Source organism: Arachis hypogaea, chromosome 4 (assembly GCF_003086295.3).
Source record: "Arachis hypogaea cultivar Tifrunner chromosome 4, arahy.Tifrunner.gnm2.J5K5, whole genome shotgun sequence".
Lineage (NCBI taxonomy): Eukaryota > Viridiplantae > Streptophyta > Magnoliopsida > Fabales > Fabaceae > Arachis > Arachis hypogaea.
Genome location: NC_092039.1, coordinates 42,531,526 through 42,533,810, shown reverse-complemented (window position 1 = coordinate 42,533,810; position 2,285 = coordinate 42,531,526). Strand labels below are relative to the sequence as shown.

Genomic DNA, 2,285 nt, shown 5'->3' with positions numbered 1-2,285 from the left:
ATGTCAAAAGGACACTTTTTCGTCATCTGCTTGTATCTTTCCCAAGCTTCATAGAGGGATTCACCATCTTTTTGTTTGAAGGTCTGAACATCCACTCTAAGCTTGCTCAACTTTTGAGGAGGAAAGAATTTATCCAAGAAGGCCGTGACCAGCTTATCCCAGGAGTCCAGGCTATCTTTAGGTTGTGAGTCCAACCATATTCTAGCTCTGTCTCTTACAGCAAAAGGGAAAAGCATGAGCCTGTAGACTTCTGGATCCACTCCATTCGTCTTTACAGTCTCACAAATCTGCAAGAACTCAGTTAAAAACTGGTAAGGATCTTCAGATGGAAGTCCATGAAACTTGCAGTTCTGTTGCATTAGAGCAACTAATTGAGGTTTCAGCTCAAAATTGTTTGCTCCAATGGCCGGAATGGAGATGCTTCTTCCATAAAATTTGGAAGTTGGTTTAGTGAAATCACCAGGCATCCTCCTTGCATTATTGTTGTTGGGTTCGGCTGCCATCTCCTTTTCTTGTTCGAAAATTTTAGAAAGGTTGTCTCTGGATTGTTGTAATTTAGCTTCTCTTAATTTCTTCTTCAGAGTCCTTTCAGGTTCAGGATCAGCTTTAACAAGAATGCCTTTTTTCTTGCTCCTGCTCATATAGGGAAGAAGAGAACAAGAAAAGAAAGAAGAATCCTCTATGTCACAGTATAGAGATTCCTTTATGTTAGCAGAAGAAGAAAGGGAATAGGAGTGAAGAAGAATGAATAGATAGGGGCAGTGATTTGAGATGAAGAGAGGTGAAGAGAAGTGTTAGTAAATAAATAAATAAATAGAAGAAGGGGAGAGGGAAGAAATTTCGAAAATAAATTTGAAAAGAAGTTAAATGATTTTTGAAAATAAAAGATAAGATAGAATTAAAATTAAAACAATTAATTAATTAAAAAGAATTTTTAAAAAAGGGATGAGATATTTTCGAAAATTAGAGAGGAAAAAGTAGTTAGGTGATTTTGAAAAAGATAAGAAACAAACAAAAAGTCAAATAGTTAGTTGAAAAATATATTAAAGTCAAATTTGAAAAGATAAGAAGATAAGAAGTTAGATAAGATATTTTGAAATTAAATTTTTGAAAAAGATAAAATTTTGAAAAAGATATGATATAAAAGATAAGATAACATAGATTTAATTTTTAAAAATTAATTACTTAACTAACAAGAAATTAAAAGATAAGATTCTAGAATTTAGAGATTGAACCTTTCTTAACAAGAAAGTAACAAACTTCAAATTTTTGAATCAATCATATTAATTGTTAGCATAATTTTCGAAAATTTGAAATAAAATTAAGAAAAAGATTTTTGAAAAATAATTTTCAAAATTTTCGAAAAAAATAGAAAAAATGAAAAGATATGATTTTTGAAAAAGATTTTGAAAAGATAAGATTTTTAAAATTGAAAATTTGACTAGACTTGTAAGAAACAACTAATTATTAAAATTTTTGACCAAGTCAACCCAAAATTTCAAAAATTTGGAGAGAAATAAGGAAAAGATATTTTTGATTTTTGAATTTTTGATGATGAGAGAGAAAAACATAAAAATGACTCACAACATGAAAATTATGAATCAAAACTCATGATGCATGCAAGAACACTATGAATGTCAAGATGAACACCAAGAACACTTTGAAGATCATGATGAACATCAAGAACATATTTTTAAAAAATTTTTTATGCAAAGAAAACATGCAAGACACCAAACTTAGAAATCTTTCATGCATGGACCCTAACAAACGAAAAATGCATATGAAAAACAACAAACAACACAAAACAAGAAAACATCAAGATCAAACAAGAAGACTTGTCAAGAACAACTTGAAGATCATGAAGAACACCATGAATGCATGAATTTTCGAAAAATGCAAGAAAATTTTTTTAAAGCATGCAATTGACACCAAACTTAAAAATTGACTCAAGACTCAAACAAGAAACACAAAATATTTTTGGTTTTTATGATTTTATGATTTTTTTGGTATTTTCTTTATTTATTTTCGAAAAAAAGGAAAAAAATTTGAAAATTTTTTGAAAATAAAACAAAAAGAAAATTACCTAATCTGAGCAACAAGATGAACCGTCAGTTGTCTATACACGAACAATCCCCGGCAACGGCACCAAAAACTTGGTGCACGGAATTGTGATCATCAACAATGGCTCCAATGACTTGGTAGCTCTCACACGTGAATTACACTTAGTCACAACTCCGCACAACTAACCAGCAAGTGCACTGGATCGTCCAAGTAATACCTTACGT

General features: G+C 30.6%; 1 non-coding gene across 1 annotated transcript; it reads left to right on the top strand.

Moving 5' to 3' along the window:
• Positions 1-104, top strand: LOC112798422 (small nucleolar RNA R71). Its single transcript, XR_003200034.1, has one exon. It is a non-coding gene; the product is annotated as a small nucleolar RNA R71 (small nucleolar RNA).
• Positions 105-2,285: the final 2,181 nt, after the last annotated feature.